Raw genomic sequence first — 19115 nt, forward strand, 5'->3', positions numbered from 1 at the left:
CTGAGGCTGTAAACCTTTTCAAGAGCAGAAACGCACATCTGTCCTCAAGGAGTAACTGGTAGTTTCGGATGGCTTACTTTGAAGTTAGCAGCCCACCTTGTAACCTATTTTGCCTCCTGGGCTCCTATTCGTAGGGTTTTGCCTTTGCCTTTTCTATTCCTAGAGTTCTGTGTTTTCTAGAATGCCATATAAGTGGAATCATACAGTATGTAGGCTTTTGAGTCTAGCTTTTCCTTAACAGAGTTGGAATCCATCTTTATTGTGCTGTATCACTAGTTTGTTCTTTCTGGAATAGTACAGCTATACCTCAGTGTGTTTATCCATTTATCAGTTGAATGACATCGCGTTGTTATTAATGCTTTGTAGGACTGCCATTATAAAGAATCACACACTATGTGGTTTATGCCAACAGAACTTGGCTGTTTAGAGTTCCTGAGGCTAAAAGTGTGAGACCAAAGTACTGATAGGAAAAAAGTCTTCCTTGTTTTATCCTAGCTTCTGGGCACTCTTAGGAATCCTTGGTGTTCCTTGGCTCAAACATGCCTATTTTTGTACATGGCATTTTCAATTTCTAACCTGTCTAACAGATTTTCCATTCTCTATGTTGTTCCCTCATACATTTTATAACAGCATGATAGTCTTTTGTTTGCCAGAGTTTTAATAATACCCATACTGCTCTGGGCAACATTCTAGGTTCTGGCGATGCACAGATAGAAGACAGGAAGTCTTGCCTTTGAGGAACTCGGGAATCATGATATCATAGTCTCTGCGGATTTATTAAGTCACACACATTCTAAAGCATGTGGATTTTGGGTTTCATGTTATAATTAATGACACTAGTACTTATTACTTTGAGGGTCAATTTCTAATCCTTCCTTTCTGTATTCACTGCCTCCTGCCTCTGACCCTCCACCACAAATGCTTTCGGGCTAATCCTCCTTAGCCATATCTCCACATGCTTTATGTTTCCCTGTGTCTTTCTCATGTCTTCATCCAAAACTCTGAGAGGTCATTGAGGTCTAACCATAAGCAGGCCCCAATTCAAGCTCTTGAGCTGAGTTCATTTGATTAGGAAACATTATCTTGATCGTGGCAAGTGTGCAGTCATTATCTGTTTAATGACACAGGTCTCCACCGCCTAAACTAATTTCAAAGCAGTTCCACTCCAGCATCCCCAGCCTCGACCTGAGTGTCTTGGAAATGTGATCATATCTCTGTTTCCCCTTCCTCCGGCCCTCTGGATAGCGTCTACGTCATTCTCTTGCCTTGCCTGCTCTTCTGCTAAAGAAAATAAGGATGATTGGCCAAAATTGCTCCTTAAATTAAATTTTGTCTCCTACCTCCAGCGTGATCATGGGCCTCTAAATTAAAGATGCAGAGAATTTTGCAATCAGATTTACATTTTGGTCTATAATGAGTTTTAGGCCTTTAAATGATTTAGATATTTCTTCTTTTTTATGGTACTTTGCGCTGACTTAATTTAGTTCTGTGCTTTTGGTGGTACTTTGCTATTGTGTTTTGCTTCAGCGTCCATATCCAAAAGTCCTTATTTTCTTTATCCACAGTTTGGAATATTTACAGAAAAGACATTGATTAAAATTTTAACGGAATTCCTTCATAAAGCAGTCTAGAAGTACTTGATTTATCTAGCTAATGAACAATGTAGTATCTAATGAACTGTAATACCTCATATTGAGTTGTACCGTGTGTGCACATGTGTGTTCACACACATGTGCAAGTATAGGTTATTTGCCACACATTCTTAAAATGAAATAGGCTGTTACCCCTTTAGACCTTAAAACTTTAACAAAATGAATAAATATAACCTCCAAGTCTCAGTTTTCTATATTGTCCTACCCAGTCTATACAATAAATATTTATTGAATTTTCAGAAGGAGCCAAACTCTGTGCTATATGCGTACTTAGGTTACATGGATAACAAACTAGAAATGATTGTACCCTCATGAAGTTTGTAGTCTGGAAGCAGATATAGATGTTATTCTGATTTATCACACAGATAAATAACTACAAACTGAGATAAGTTCTTTGGAGAACAAGTCCGGTGTGCTTTGTGAGCACGTTGCAAAGAATCTGGATCTATTCCTGAGGGTTGAGGCAGCTTCTGTTGAGAAGTGATACTTCAGGTGAGGTCTAAAGGGTGAGTGGGAGTTAATGAGGTGAGAAATCTTCCCCTCTTTATCACTACTCACAGTTATCAAGTTCCATTGATTCTACCTGCAGGATGCCAAGATGTTTCCTTTTTAATCTGTTGATCTCCGGTGCGGAGGGAAGTCGAGTGTTGCAGGGGTATAAGTCCTTGATAGTTGATGATCGGGACCCATCAGTGGTGGTGCAACTCACCCTACAGGGAAATTCCCTCTATGGGGATGAGTTGGGATTTACTCGGCAGCATGGGTTTGGTTTTTGGGTTTGGGTCTCATCCTGGACCACTCCCAGTCTTTAATTTTCTCCTTGATGCTAGGGTGCTTGCACTGACTGCAGACAGCCATGTTTTCTCCTACTTTCAGCTTAACATACTGATCATTCCCTAGAGCAAATGAGGTCAAAGACCAACCCTCTGGCCTTCAAGGTTGGGTGCTGATCTGTCTTTCCAGCCTGACTTCCTGGCACTCCACACCACATTGCTTGTTTTAGACTGGCCGTCGATTCCCTTCTGTCACCACGACAGGCTCTTTGCCGGTCTACAGCCACCGTGACGCCCCAAGCGTCTGTGCCCTCATCTCTCAGTCTTCAAGTCTGTTCGCCTCCCTTTGTACCTGGTCAGCCATGGCCAGTCTTATCAGGCCCTTTCCAAAGGTCACATCTTTCAGAAGCTCTTCCTTGACTTCTTCCCTCTCTCCCCTTAGTTGTATTGCCATGTTCGTGTTATGGAGCTCCCATAAGTTTGCCTTATTTTAACTGAGTTGTTTTTTCTAGTGCCTGTATTCCTCTCATTGCTAGTGCTTGGCCTATAGCAAGTGTTTGGTAGATATTTGTAGGTGAATTGTCCACATACGAATAGATTAAGTGAAGCAAAGACATTTAGGGTGGAGCCAGGCGCTACAAAAACACCATAATCTTTCTAGTGGGAAGAATTAGCAACCCCAAGCAGGATCTGACCAAACTGAAATAGGTCCCAAACCAAAAAACAACCAGACTCAATGCCATCAAGTTGACCTCAACCATTGGTGATCGTGTAGGAGGAGGTAGAATTGCCCCGGTGGGTTTCCGAAATGGCAACTCTTAACAGGGCTCATCTTTCTTCGGAAAGAGGCCCCCAAAGATGAACCATCTGATGCTGTTTTCGTCATCACATGACGTAATAGATATGAGCAGAGTTGCTTGTGAAGAAGGTTGATTGCGGATCGCGTCCTGGTCTCTATACCTCATTTCACAAAATGGAAGTTCCCCAATGGTGGACCTACCCTACATGAAAGAGTCCTGGTCTTTTTTGTTTTGAAGTATCTCCGTTGAGGGCTCTTATTGTCACTCTTATTCCCGCCTCAATCTTCTCATCATGGTGTTTCTTAAAAGTAAGCACAATTCTTCTTTTGGACAAAGTTCCCATAAATGCTGTTTTCTTCACTGTGGTACATTTCTGGGTACTAGATCGGTGCTCTGGGTACCTGCTGGCTAGTCTTTCCATCAATAAATACTACTTGGATACCAAAGAGGACTGGATTGGGGAAATCTGTTTCCCAATACTACACTACACCACTGGGCTATAGATGAGTTTGTTTCAGGCTTGCCTTGTATCTATTTAACAAAGAAAATGCTTTTCTTTTAAAAAATTGTCAGGATGTTTCTGTGAAGTGTGTGGTAAAGTGGGGCTTGTGTTTTGTTCTGTGCACTTCAAAATGACAAGAAAATGGCAGCAGTCCTCAGCCAAGAGTGGGCTGCTAGTCTCCAAGCTTGCCAACGCTGCTCAGTGCCTGGGCTGCCCCCCAGGTTCACCACCCACCCATGCGATCTTCTCCTGAGCGAGGCTGCCAGGAATCTTTAGTGATGCCCACATGTGGGGGCCTTCCCTCCTGGATCTTTCTTTACTTGTGTTGGCCCAGAAAAAGGCATGTAAATAATGACCAAAGATAGATGCTAAGGGTATTCCTTTTTTGTCCATCTGACTTTGTCTCTGGAATGGCAACTCACTCGTGTTGATATGCCAGTGGCATTTCATAGTTGCTAAGGAACAGGGATGGAATGAAGACATAGTGCTTACTCTGAGCCCAGCACTGTGCACATGGTAGCAGAACACAGTTGGATTCACGATGGTCCTGCCCTTGAGGAGGTGTTGGTTTTATTTATGAATGTTTACTTTTATTTATTAACTTATTTGAATCCTTCACACTTCTTAGATCAGTGGAGGTGGCATTTATGGACTGGCCATTTGAAAAATTCAGATTTATATCCTGAATTGACAAATCTTTCGTTGGAACTTTGGGTTATTAACGAAGCCCTATATAATGTTGTGTAAAAACTCTTTCTAATATTATCTTGTTTGAACCTCATGAAGGCCTAGGATACTTATGTTTATTTTAGTGACAAGTAGCGTAAAATGCAGAAGGATTAAGTATCTCATTCTAGATCTTCAAGCTTGTCAAAGACAGTGTTGTCTGTGATCCTTGCTCTTCCAATCCCCCCCCCCCCTTTATTCACCCACATCTCTGTCTAGGGGATCTGTCACACATTTGGGTTATATGAGACCTAAGAGAAGCTTTTATGTATTACAAGCTCATCTTTTATCCTACTCTCCACTCTAGCTAACTCTTTGAACTACTGCTGCCCTTGGGTCGATTCTGACTCATGGTAACCTTACAGAGAGAGGAGAATCGTTTGGTTTCGGAGACTTTATCGGAGCAGACTACCACCACCTTTCTCTCAAAAAGTGTCTGGCTGGGTTTGAACTGCCCACTTTGTGGTTAACAACCTCATGCTTAACCCAGCGTTGCATCAGGGCTCCTTTCCCTCTAGCGAGCCAGCTCTGGTGTGTTACATGTTCGACGTGTGTGGAGTGCGCCTGCGTGTTTCTGTGCCCTGAATCCTTCTCAGGTTTCCTTCCAACTGAAACACAGTCAGCTGTTGTCAAGGTGACTCTGACTCCTGGGGACCCCGTTTGTGTCAGAGTAGCACTGTGCCCCACAGGGGTTTCAGAGGCTGCGTTTCAGAAGTAGACCACCAGAACTGTTGTCAAGAAGCCTCCGGGAGGATACAAACCTCCAACCTTTGGGTTAATACTGACCATGTCAACCATGTACACCACCCAGGGGCTTCCCTTCTTGACTGTCAAGTCGTTTGTGAACCACAGTGACCCTATAGGACAGAGTAGAACTGCCTCATGGAATTTCCAAGGCTGTAATCTTTATGAGAGCAGACTCTCATCTCTCTCCCATGAAACCTTCGGGTGGGTATGAACTGTCGACCTTTCAGTTAATAGGCAGCCTCTCCACCACTGCCCCACAAGACTTCTTTTCAACAGACTTCTTAGATTTTGTCTGATTTTTCTTTCCTTCTGGGACAGGGGAAACTTAGCATTTGTCCTTTTTCTGTCTTAATGTTTTGTATTTCTCCCTGTTTCTATTAACAGTGATAATGGAAAATGACTTATTTATTTCTTTATTATTTGCCTTATTTGGAGATATGCTGTGGATGCAAAACTGGTGAATCTTTTGGAAAATTGTAGGAAAGTGGAATTGAGGGTTTTATATAAAGCCCCTAGACTTAAGTTTGGGTAAGTCTTTCCAAACCTGAGTAGCAGGACTCATGAGGAACAGGACGTGTAGAGTTTTATTCACACAGAAGTGAGGTCCTTTTTCCAAAGGAAGGGGTATTCCCCAGTCATACTTAGCTAGAAATATTTTCTTTTCTGATTTCCTGTAGCTGTTTTTGTATTTTCCTTAAAGTTTGGATCAGTGTTCTTTTTGTGTGTCAGTTTTTTTAATAGTGAATGTCTCTCTTGCTAGGATATGGATTTTTTTGTGTTTGTGGACAGAAATCAAATGCCTTTTCTGATTTACTTTGATAACTCCATGTCACAGAAACTAGAATATGAGGTTAAGTCAGAAAGTATTGCTACTGGATTTCCAGTTCATACCTCCCTGGTTTATTCCAAACAGAATGCATATATGCATGCCTCTGTAATCAGAGGATGCCTGCAGACAAATTCTCTCAATGATGCCCTTGTCTAAGCCCAAATTCTGTGTTTTCAAGTTGATTCTGGCTCATGGCAACCTCATAGGGCAGAGTAGAACTGCCCACTTGGGGTTCCAAGATGGTAACTCTTTACAGGTGCAGACAGCCTCATCTTTTATGGAGCAGCTTGTGGCTTCAAACTGCTGACTCTGAAGTTAGCATCCTTACAAATCATACACAAGGCTACCACGGCTCCTTTAGTCTCTTTAGGGTGCCTTCAAATCAAGGTTCAATCAAAGCAGTGGCTTCTGCTGAGTCAGGAAGATGGTCCAAGTGAAGGGTTAAGTGGGAATTGAAACAGAGACATGATCTCAGAAGTTAATGTGGTTTGTTTTTTAATTTAGGAGGGGAAATTATAAGAGGGTGATATTGATAGATTTTCTTGGAGGATGCAAGATAATTATGAGGGCTTGTTATGAAGAAGTTATAAAAAATTGAAAATTAGTTTGCTAAGAAAAAGGCCAGGGAAGCGTGACAAGGACTTTTCTCCCCACAATGACAGGCACCTGTTCACTCTTCAAGGGTCGCAAGGGATGTTCTATGAGAACTTCGGTTTCGATGAGAAGCCTCACACCATCCTCTTTATGGCTCTGATCTTACATCCTCAGGCTTATTTTTGATCCCCAACGCCCAAGAACATTTTACAGGAACACAATATGAGTACCTGGAAGAAGCCAAAACTGTTACTTTGATGCCCTATAAATCAAAGAGTACAGAACTCTTCATAGAAGGGTTAGAGGATGAAATAATGTCCTCAGAAGTGTATAGACCAATATGGAGAATAAGTCAAGAAACAGTAGCTTCACATTTTTATATTTTTGTTTAAAAAAGTTTCTAGGATTTTTGTATCAACACTTTCTGATGTGCTCTCATTTAGTGATTAACAAATACACATTGGCTGGGTTTCCAGGGACTTGTACTTTCTCCTTCATGCAATATTGTTTCATTTGAATATCTTACAGTAAGCATGTATCAGAATAAAAAAAGAAGATGAAACAATTTTTGAATGATTAAATGGATAAGTGGATGATTAAGAATTCAAAGCTTTAAGGAAATTCGGAAGGAAGATATCATTTACGGAACATCTGAAGCACTGATTTTCCAAGAAGCATAACATTTTTCATACTTATTACCCTAATGACTTTTGTCTGTCTGGATGAAATGGAAGGACACAATCACACAGTAGCTGAGATATGCAAAGTTCAAGACTCTTATGCCCTAACTTTATGCAGGTTTCCTGAGTCCCCTAGACCTTACTTGTGTGTGTGTGTGTGTGTGTGTAGATATTCTCAATGATTTTAAGGCAGTGAAGTGGTTATGGGTGGTGGTTCAAACCCACCAGTATGCCTTTGGAGAAAGGTGACATTGTCTGTTTTGTAATAATTTCTAGTCTCAGAAACCCCATGAAGCAGTTGAATTCTGTCCTATAGGGTTGCTGAGTCAGAATCAGCTCAATGGTATTGGGTTTGGTTCTTGGTTTTTGGAATGGCTATTATTAGCAAATTTGATCTCTGTAGTCTGGGAAAAAAAGTATATGCAGCATCTCCTTAGAGAAGCCAGGCTAGCAGGTGAAGTCTATCAGGTGAATCTGGTTCAATAATTTTCTGAGCTCAAACACATTCCAAAGTTCTCATCGATTCAAAGTCCTTTATTGCTCTAGGGTCCCGTCACCAAGTAGCCACATATCCTCATGATTCCTGATCACCTACCATGAAAACAATCATCAGGCTTGAAAAAGCATGAGTAGTCTAGATTCTACAGTGCACCTTGCAAGTTTCTTATTGTCAACAATTAGAATGAATTACATATTAGCAGCCTCTTGCTCAAGGATCAAAATGACTTCCATGTTTGCCTCTGTGCCTTAGATTAGAACTGCCATGTTATTGATGAGCACACAGAACATTTCTAGAAAATACAGAGGCAGTAAGATCAGGTGTTACAATGTTTCTGAATTCAATGACGTTGTTTATTCACAATATTTAAGGAACTATGAGGCTTTTAGGGAGTTGCAGATCAGCCTGTCTAGCACGACATACACATTCAGCAATGCTTCACCTGGCCTCTTTATGTTTGCTCCTTTGCATTTATGTAGGCTATAGTTTGGAACTTGGCTTTTTTTTTTAATATAACTTTGTAACAGCACATTTCAATTAGGAAATATGTATAGGTCCATGTTTACATATGCCAGTAAACTTTTTCAATGCCTTTCACGTTGAGCACTGAAGAGGAAGAAAAACAGATAGCAGACAACCTTGCGTTTCCCAGAGGAAACATTGACAGTTAAAAAAACAAATAAACTTGTTTTTCATAAGATAAATGTTTCCCTTTCGAGAGTCTGCAGAGTTATTCTTCTCTTCAGTCTTAAAAATGTGGGTTAAAATTCCCAGATTTTAAAATCAACACATGAACGAAGTCTCGATTGAGGGCAGTGGCGGTTGTGCGTTTGGTTTACCAAGAACACACCCAGCTGGGACAGGCCCGTGTGACCCACTTCAGGCGGACATCAGGAGCACGAGTGGCATGGAGTAGTGTGAAGTAAATTTTAGCCTCAGAAAGATACTACCTATAAATGAGTACAGGTTGCATTAAAAATATATATCAGAGAAGAATGCTAACATTTATTGGATCTCTACTCTCTGCCTTGGATTGTACTAAATTATATCATTCAATCTTTCTGATAAATTTAGAGATAGATTTCCTCTTTCATTATATTTGAAGAAATCGAGATATTGAAATGTTAAGTAACAGGCCCGGTCATGTAGCAAGTAATTGGTGAAACTAAGATTAGAACTCACGACTGTTTCCCTTCAAAGTTATAGGTTTTATATTTATTCTCTGGCCTCACACTCTCTTCTGTGCATCTTTATTTAACAGAAAGTCCTGGATCGACTTCATTTTTCAGCTGAAATGTATTCTTCTTTTCTCTTTGTTATCCATTTTGCTGACTTCTCCATAATATCCTTACATCAAATACTTTGGTTTAGTGAATTTCTTCATAGTTAAAAAATTAAATGTGTAAACTTTTGCAAATATGTTTGCTATAGCACCTTTTCTATAGGACGCTCTTAACACATACCCGAACAATAAACTTAAATTACTATAAATACTCACACAACAGTTATGTTATTTTGTACACATTTTTAATACCTTCTTTTAAGAAAACCTTTTCAAATCACCCATCTGTAGACAGTTAGCATACTTCCTATGTGGACAGCAGTGTGAGAGATATAGAGAGGCATTCTAAAGAAAGATTAACATTCTAGTGTGAGAGACACAATTGTTGGAGCAATGCATTTCCTTCTCCCAACGTTCTTTCTGTGACGCATGGATTAGGAAACATCTCCTCTTTGTAGAAGGGGTTCTGCACCCTTGTCTGATTGATGAGGTGATGATCAGCTGAACTTGTGTGGCTGGTGCCTTTGGACTGTCTCTCTTTGGTGTCTGTGGGTGCTCCTCGCTGTTCCACGGCCCCAGTGGATTGAGTCACACACGGTGACTTGGGTAAGTGTCCTCACTCTTGAGACAGACAGCGAGATCTAGACATAGAGATTTGAGTTATTGAGACATCTGGATGCAGCTGTAGAATTTAGTCACATTCTTTATCTTGATATCCATCATTCCAAATCTCTGTCACTTTTCTTAAATGGATCCAGAATTTAGAAGAGAAAACTTTTTCAAATTATAATTTTCATTTGTCTCCTCCTAATATAATACGAAGGGGTACTAAAAAAAAAAAACCCGGAATTTTTTTAAAGCTACGTATTTAAATTCTTTTATAAAACAACCTTAACATCTTCAAAGTCGTCTCCATTATACTTAATACATTTGTCAAATCTGCAATTCCATTCTTGGAAACATTTTTCAAATTCATCTGTTGGGATGGCTGATAACACCTCCTTTGTTTTTTTCTTCACTTCTTCCACATAGTCAAATCACTGTCCTTTCATGTCCCTCTGCATTTGCAGAAACAAAAAGAAGCCACAGGGAATGATGTCAGGTGAGTAAGGTGTGTGGGGCAAAAGAGGCATGCTGGTGTTTGCCAAAAACTGGCACACTGAGATGGCTGCATGAGCAGGTGCATTGTTGTGGTGGCAAAATCATTCCTCTCTCTGCCACACGTCAGGGCTTTTTTGTCACCCACTGTTATGCTATCTTTTCAGAACCTCTAAATAGAAAGCTTGATTAATAGTCTGACCTGGTGGAACAAACTCCAAATGTACTACAAGTTGACATTTTCACCAGATTGGGAAGTTGATGGACATCCAGAATGAGGTTTGCCATCAATCGACATTTCACCTTATTTGAAACAAGATAAGCATCGTACACTTGAGTTTTTCCCATCGTGCTGTCTTTGTAAGATGTGTTCAACATCACAGCAGTTTCTGTGGCATTTTATTCCGTGAGCAGGAAGCAAAATATCACAGCTGCACGCTGTTATCTTAAATTGGCCATCACAAAAATCAAGGTGTGAGTGAAACTCTTTGTAGGAAAAAATTCACTGTGACCAGAAAACCTTCCCAGGTGATGCCACTGGGTGCACTAACTCAGAACGAGTTGCATCATGCTTGCTTATCAGGAAAAATGTGTACTACAAAAAAATCCCCTCCGTGGAACTTTTTCCCCCTTTCTTCGTGGGGGGTACCCCCTCATACAGTTTGTCATTAAGTGCTTATTAGAGGGCGCATGAGTTCAAAGAAGGAAATATTCTGTAACTCTGAGGCAGCAAGAGAGCAGATCCCTTGGAGAGGGTTTGAGTAGCTAAAGGAAGACCATCAGGGTAAGGTGATTGAGAGGATAATCCTTTTTTTCTCCTTTTGCGCTTTGCAGGCCTTTAAATTAGGACAATTTCTGTGAAGTGACCACCCTTTAAGGCCATTTAGAGATATAAAAATCTGATAGGTTTGATTCTGTCTTTTAAAAATTATTGAATGTATTTTTTAATTACACACAGTAGCATTCACTATTTTTATGGTGCTTTGAAAAAAATGAATAGAGTAATATTACCATCACCACAATTAAGATCCCAAAGGAAAAAACATCCACTTAACTGTTAAAAATTCCCCCATGTTATCCTTGTTTTAGTCAAACCTTCATATGAGCTATCTGTAGCTCATATAAATTAACCATACAGAAAGCAGCTTTTCATATCTGGCTTCTTAAACTCAGCATAATATATTGAGATTCATCCATTTGTTGTGTTGTAATGTCCTAATTAGTGTTTTCCACTTTACTTCTCTACTTGATTTCTAGGTTTCAATATCTATTGAAATGGCTACCCAGAGCTCACAGACAAAATGCTTAAGGAGTTTATTAAGGAACTTAACAAGCTATAATGCCAGTGAGAAATGCTCAGGGTTAAGTTGTTTATCAGAACATGTTACAAAGTTCTTCCAGGTCTGCTAGTACAGGTCCAAAGGGCATACCACTCCCCTGTAAACCTCAGTCTGAAGGCATTCAGCTCAAGCTCTGCGGGTCAGCACACCCACCTGCCAGAATTAGGTGCCCAAAGGCACTCTACAAGCCAGCTTCCTGCACAAAAACACTCATCTTTACATGCTCCACTGATTGTGAAGGCCATCACTCTGTTCCATGCTTTCGCTCCTGGTTCTGCTGCTCCTCCTCTGAGGTTATAACCATTTTCTAGATCTAGGAAGTTCACTGTGCAGGAATCTTGGATCCAGAGGACATGCCAATACTCTTGGTTCTTGCTGGTAATAACACCACTCCTCTTGCTTCTCAAAGTGTTAATTTTATACACAGTAGGTTGGCACACTAGGGAATCCTGTCCACAGGTGAATCCTATCAGTATCTTCCCCATATTCTTACTAATCCCATGCAGGGACGGGTCACTAGGTGGAAACTAGAGACTTTGGCTAGCAGAGCCACATTATGTAATTCATTGACCCTGCAAGTGTGTTCATAGTTTGTTCCTTGTTATGTATGAGTAAAATACCATTAATAGATGGACCATAGTTTATTTACAACTCAATGTAAAACCAACATCATCACAACTGGACCGATAGGTAACATCATGACAAATGGAGAAAAGGTTGAAGTTGTCAAGGATTTTGTCTTACTCATATCTATAATCAATGCTCATAGAAGTAGCAGTCAAGAGATCAAAAGATGAGTTGCATTAGGTAAATCTGATGCACAACACCTGTTTAGAGTATTGGAAAGCAAGGATGTTATTTTGAGGACAAAGGTGCTCCTGACCCAAGCCATGGCATTTTCCATTGCCTCATATGCATGTGTGTTAGGCTGGGTTGACGAGAGAAACAAATTCAGTGACACTCATATATGTGTGAGAGAGAGCTTTATACAAAGAGGAAATTACATATCAAGCAAACATCCCAGCCCAGAACAAGTCTGTAAGTCCAGTACTAGTCCATGAGTCTGATACTAGTCCATAACTTCCTCTTCAGACTCATGCAGTGATACGGAATGCAGGGGAGGGGGGGGGTCACAGGCCGGTGGGCGCAGAGTTGTGGGGATCCAATGGCGGGGTCTCTGGCAGCTCTCCGAGTGACCCAACAACAGTGGGGTGAAGCACACAGAGGGGGAGGTTTCCAGGCCCCTCCTTATGAGGAGGTCACACTCACAAGGAGGCACCACCCGGCTGTGGCTTGATTGACAGGCTAGACTCCACCCTTACATTTCAAATTGACACAAAGTTATGTAACCACCACAGCATATGAACGCTGAATAAAGAAGTCTAAAGAAGAGTTGACGCCTTTGAATTGTGGTGCTACAGCAGAATACTGACAGGATCATGGACTGCTACAAGAACAAACCACCCTGTCTAAGAAGAAACATGGCCAGCGTGCTCCTTGTGGGCAAGGACAGTAAAACTTCAGCTTACGTACTTTGAGCATGTTGTCAGGAGAAACAAATCCCTGGAGAAGGACATCGTGCTTGATAAAGTGGAGAGGCAGCGCAAAAGAGGAAGACTCAACGAGATGGATTGACACGGTGGCTGTATTGATGGGCCCAAGCTTAGGAACACTCGTGAGGGTGGTGCAGGATCAGCAGTGTTTCCTTTGGTTGTGCACGGGGTCACTCTGGGTGTAACCGACTTGATGGTTCCTACCAACAACGACAACCCTTTGTCTATCACGGTTCTTGCCAATAGATTTTCCTGGCATATCGTTGGTCTATTACCTTTCTCTAGTTCTTTGCTATTTATAAACACGAGATGCTTATAGGAATATATCTTGCTTATAGGAATCTGGTAGTTAGCGGGTTTCACATATAGCTGCTAACCACAAGATCAGTGGTTAGAATCCACCAGCTGCCCCACATAAGACAGATGAGGCTGAGTATTTCTGTACAGATTTAAAGTCTCGGAAACCTAGAGGGGTAGACTTACTCTGTTCTATGCAGTCACTTTGTGACTTTGAAATCCACTGGATGGCACTGATTAATCTGGCTTATACAGATATTTCATAGGAAATACTCTTTCTGGAAGTTTAATTTTCTCATGCTGATTGGGGTTAAGTGATAGAGCAGAACATGCAAGGTCGTGGCTTATGACGTCTAGTCTTACATCTAGGATCCTTTAGCCTTCCAGCCTTTCAGGTGAACTTCAACCTGGTGCTCCCTCAGTCCAATAGACCTTATTCCCTGTACATTGTTGAGTTGCTCATTCACCTCAGTTTCTTTGCTCACAGATTCCTCTGATGTCTACCTTTTGCAAGTTGTGCCTTCCTCCCTGCCGACCTAGCACTCCCCAAACCCCTCTCCAGTTTTCTTTTACTTTACAGTACTTATCACTGTCTAACTTGATTCATATTTTCTTTTTATTGTACTAGTCTATTTTTCTCTATCGTCTATCTCCCTTGACTAGAAAATAAGATCCAGAAGTCATGATCACCATAGCTATATCATTTCTATTTTGGTTACTGTTTGGCTCTAGAGCCTAGTAGGGTGTCTGGTGATGGTAGATCCCTGATATATTTGACTGAAGGGTGAGTCAGAATGTAGCTGTCAGAATCATTAAAAACCCACAAACAAAATCAACTCACTGTCATTGAATCTAAGCCAACTCACAGTGACCCTGTAGGACAGGGTAGAACTGCCCCTGTGGGTTTCCAAGGCTGTAACTCTTTATCGGAGTAGAAAGCCTGGTCTTTCTCCTGCCGAGCAGCTGGTCATTTTGAACTGCTGACCTTGTGTTTAGCAGCCCAACCTGTAACGACTATGCCACCAGGGCACCTGTGAGACTCATACACATCATCTATGCCACATCCAAATCTTTGAATAGCATGGATTTTAACGACACACTCATTCATTCAATAAATACATTTTGAGCCTGAACTGTGTGCCAGGCCACAAACTGTGCTCTGAAGATACAAAGGTGGGAAGAAACTAACATATGTCCTGCTCCCTTGAAGCTTACTGTTTAGAGAGACTGGCGTTCAACTTAGATAAAAGTTTAATTATGCAGTGCTGCGCTGCAACTCAGCGGACTGGGACACCTAACTTAGTCTGGGGTTGGGAGCAGAGAGGCGCGCCCAAGGTAGACATTTAGCCCTGCTTTGGGAGCTTAGTCCTGGGTAGGGGCTGCAGATGAAACTTCAAGCGTACTGCTTGCACAGGCTCTGAGAACCTTTGGCACAGCTCTCTCAGCTGATTTGGTTCTCCAATGTGAGGGGTGTCAGAATCACTGGGAAGGCTTGCTGAAACAGATTTCTGGGTCTGTTTTCTGAATTTTTGATTCAGCAGGTCTGGGGTGGGACCATAAGAGCATATGCATATGCAAGAGCATATGCACTTATGATAAATTCTGAATTGATTTTGATGTTATTAGCCTGAGCACCACACTTTGAGAACCACTGGATTTAAGATGGATCTGCATGACTAAACTAAAAATGGAAGGTTTATCCTGAGACAAGGCCCCAAGAAACCTTCTGATCTTGAAAATCAGGATCTCCTGCAAGGACCTTTGCAGTTACTCATAGTTTCCACAAACACTGGGCATGCATAGAAAGAAGATTAGACCTTTTATTCCTCAGGACATACCAACAGGTGTGAAAACATGATATTATCATTACCATTGTTTTTCATGTGAGAGTCAAAATACATTTGTCCAGCAACATGAACATGTTTGCTCCTTGGGAAGTACTACGGGGTTGGAGCTCTAGCTCTGCCGCTCATGCAACGTGGACCCATCCATAGCAGAAGTGTAGCTGGGGGAAACTGGGTGTGGAGGGGTAGCAGTTGTGCTCTTGAACTTGTTTTAGGAAAATGGTGCCTTTTCAACAGTGCTAAAATATAATACATACAGTCTGACACTACTATTATAAAATGTCTAGGAAAGGTTTACAACAGAAAGAAACATTCTTTGTTGTCACAGGGGAAGGAGTTGTTGGGGCAGTGGTTCGGGGTAGCGGTGGAAGGGATTACTCCAGAGTAGACACATGGTAATTTGGATGAAGGGGAAGACAATATACAATTAGGGGGAGGGCAGCAAAATATGACCCAAGCAAAGGAAGACACTGGAAGGTGCACAAATGTTAAAGACTGAAAGGTTCAATACTCCAGACTCACTGCCGTTGAATCATAGCGCCCACACAAGACGGGGAGAACCACCTCTGTGACTTTCCAAGACGGTAACTCTTCTCTGAGGAGCAGCTGGTGGTTTCAAACTGCTGATCTTGGGGTTAGCAGCCCAGTTCATAATCACGATGCCACCAGGGCTTCTTAAGGTAAATACTATTACATACATAATCCGGCAGTAATAGTAATAACAATATTCTATGAGTGTATGTGTAGACATGCAAGCTGAATAGGGGTAGGAAGATGAATGGAATTATACTTATCTTTCTGTCTGTATCTCTCTTTCTCTTTATCTCTCTAACTATCCATCTGGCAGAGGATATCTGTACATATGTATTTGTATAAACCTTGGGAGAAAGATAAGACTTTCTGTGCTTATAAAGATTTATAGTCCCTAAAACTCTCTAAAGCAGTTCTATTCAGTCTTAATGAGTTGGAATCAACGCAACCACAGTGAATGGATTTTATTTATATGATGGGGCTTCAAACAATGGAAAATGTCCATTATCTTCATATTCTATTTTTAATGAACTTTTGGAAGCCTCATTGTTTGTGCTGCAAAAATACCCATGTATATAGTTGAGCATAAAGGGACCATAGTTTAATATTTAGGTCTATGGTTAACATAGTTCATAAAGACAATCTTTTCAATAATACTTTGTTGAGTAAAAACTGATGCATCTATTGGTCTCTTCCCATCCAAAGTAAAGAAGAATGAAGAAAATAGAAGATGCAAGACAGCAATTAGTCCAAAAAACTAATAGATCATGCAAATCTCATCTTCTACTTCCCAGAGAGCAGAAGAACCAGATATGCCCAGCTACCACGAATTACTATTCTGTTTGCAATCACACTACAAAGTCCTGGGCAGAGTAGGAGAAAAACATAGAACAGAATTAAGAATTATGAAAAAGACTATGGCCCTTAAATATCTTTCGATCCCAGAACTGATCTCAACCACAGAGATAAGCTTTCAGCCAAACAACAGGCCTAAAAAATGAACAATTATATCAGGTAGGAGCACACTTCTTAGCACAAATGACCATATAAGGCCAAAAGGACAGCATTTTCCCCAAAACAAAGCTCAGAAGGTAGGGACGAAGGAAGAACAGAAATTGGGCACTCGGGAAGGGATGGAAAAGAGGGCCGGTATGTTGTGGAGATTGCAATCAGTGCCACAAAACAAAATGCGGATGACTCGTTGATGGGCTGGAACATGATCGTGAAGATGGCAAAAGACTGCACGCTGTTTCCTTCGATGGTACATAGGGTTGATATGAGTTGGAACTGATTCAATGACACCCAAAACCAACAAAAGAAAATTAGTTTGTTCTGTGAGCTTTCACCCAAACCACAGTAAAAAGTTGTTGTTTTTGTCTTTGATTTTTAGTTAAGGTGATATGGTGAGACCTGTGAGAGCTGGCTGCCTTGCTTTGGTTGCTCAACGTTTCCAAATTGGACAGGGTGCGTTCTTACCACCTTTCTATTATTCGTTTCAGTAGAAAATAGTGTGTGTGTATTTTCTCTGACAAGCGTCTGCCTTCCCCAAGTTTAGACTTTGTCAGGTTTCACTGTTGGTGCTTTTCAGTCTGTGATTAGCAATTAGCAGTTGCAACATGAAAGCAAGTGGCTGGTGCCTTCAGTCACAGGGACCACCCCCTTGCTCTACTCTGTCTGCATCTTGGTCATTTATTAACTACTCTTGAGTAATAGCTGTCAGTCCAGTGACCTTCTCTGTAAAAACAGAATAGAAATACCTACTTTTTTTAATTAAATACTTTTATTCGGGGTTCTTACATCTCATCACAATCCATACATTCATCCAGTGTGTCAAGCACATTTGCACACATGCTGCCATCATCATGTTCAAAGCATTCTCTTCCCACTTGAGCCCCTGATACCATCTCCTCTCTCCCTTGCCCACCCTCCTTCATGAACCCTTGATAAGTTATAAATTATTATTTTCATATCTTACATCGTGCTCCATCACCCCTCACCCCCACCCCTGGGAGGGGGTTATAAGTTGATCCTTGTAATCGATTCCCCCTTTCTTCCCCCACCATCCCCTAATCCTCCCGTATCTCTACTCTTATTGCTGTCCCTGAGGGTGTATCTATCCTGGATTCCCTGTATTGTGGGCTCTTATCTGTAACAGTGTGCATGTTCTGGCCTAATCTGATTTGTAAGGTAGAATTGAGGTCATGATAGTGGGGGGATGGAAGCACCAAAGAAGTAGAGGAAAGTTGTGTGTTTCATTGGTGCTATACTGCACCCTAACTGGTTCATTTCTTCCTTGTGACCCCTACAGATGGGCATTGGGTCTCCACTCCATGCCCCCACCTCATTCACATTGCGAATGAATTTGATTTTGTTCTGCATCTTAGATGTCTGAAATACCTTCTGTATAGTGTTGTCAAGAATAGGGTCAATTATATATGTTTGAGGTTTACCATCATGCATGCTACGCCAAAAATATGCCTGCTATTTTAAAGGAATGCTAATGTTGCCGTGGTGAAAGTATTTGGCTGCTAACTGAAAGGTCAGTGATGGTTTGCACCCATTAGCCACTCGATAGGAGAAAGATGTGGCAGTCAGTACCTTAGAGATTACAGCCCCGGACACCCTCTGGGGCAGTTCTACTTTGTCTCATAGGGTCACTGTGAATTTGAAGCCATTTAACAATGGCAACAGGATTCATTTTACAGGTTAATGTTTTGAAAGTTCCTTGAAAGGTTACCCATCTTTACTTCCTTCTTTGCCTGATCTCGGGAAACCCTTGAGTGCCCCGCCCCCCTCCACCCTACTTCATATACAAATCTGATTTAAAACAGGGAAACGTTGATACCATGCTTTTAAGTGTTTAAACATGATTGTTTCATTGTTCCCTTCTTGAAAAGGAGGTTGTTTGACAGATTGAGTTTTATAAAACTCTCATAAACAGTACCTGGTTTTGAGCCACATCTTTAGAGTCACGCGGCTTAATTGTCAGGGTTTTTGGTGCCTTTACTTTTGGGTACCTCCTGCCTGCTCAGAAATTTAGAGCTCATTCATCAGGTTGTTCAAGAACCCTTTGCAGAAGGTAATGATGTATTTACAAGGCAAATTGAATAAAACACTAACAAAAAAATCTTTCACGAACCATTCACTTTGTTTTATAGTAAAACAATTCTGGAGGTCTATTGTGGTTTATAAGCTTTCAAGTTCTTAGGCCTAGTCGAAGTAGTTTCAGCTTCCTGCTTTTAAATGTAAAAACCATTTGATTGAATAGGTTAAAATGAGAATTTACTCCAAAGGTATTAATTTTTTGCTTTGTGTTCAGCAAAAATAAATGCCAATGGAAACAATACTTCTTAAATGTGAATTTCTTG

General features: G+C 41.1%; 1 protein-coding gene across 4 annotated transcripts in view; it reads left to right on the top strand.

Annotated features, from left to right (window-relative positions):
• The window catches only part of FHIT (fragile histidine triad diadenosine triphosphatase), a 1817667-nt gene that overhangs the window by 134216 nt on the left and 1664336 nt on the right, over nucleotides 1-19115 (top strand). The window lies entirely within an intron of this gene.

The sequence above is a fragment of the Echinops telfairi genome, unplaced genomic scaffold (genome assembly GCF_000313985.2).
Source record: "Echinops telfairi isolate 266 unplaced genomic scaffold, ASM31398v2 ScPeMD7_31;HRSCAF=116, whole genome shotgun sequence".
NCBI lineage: Eukaryota > Metazoa > Chordata > Mammalia > Afrosoricida > Tenrecidae > Echinops > Echinops telfairi.